Source organism: Equus przewalskii, chromosome 30 (genome assembly GCF_037783145.1).
Source record: "Equus przewalskii isolate Varuska chromosome 30, EquPr2, whole genome shotgun sequence".
In the NCBI taxonomy this organism is placed as follows: domain Eukaryota; kingdom Metazoa; phylum Chordata; class Mammalia; order Perissodactyla; family Equidae; genus Equus; species Equus przewalskii.
Window position 1 is genome coordinate 15,884,331 of NC_091860.1, and position 240 is coordinate 15,884,570.

Below are 240 nucleotides of genomic sequence, written 5' to 3' on the forward strand. Positions count from 1 at the left end.
GTCGGCGCGCTTACGTCACCCACGCCTTCGACGTGGCGTTTCCTTCAGTTTCACTTCCGGTGGGCGGGCTCCTTGCTGCCCCGTGTGTGGGAGGTTGGGGTGTGCGTGGGAGTCGGGGAGTTTCCCCTGCTGAGGGCTTCCTGTCCTCCCGGTTTCGAAGCGTTTGCAGGTTTCCTTTCCTGAGTCTCTGCGGGCTGGCCGGCGCCTGCCCAGCCTCTAAAGGGGGCTCTTTCTCTCAGC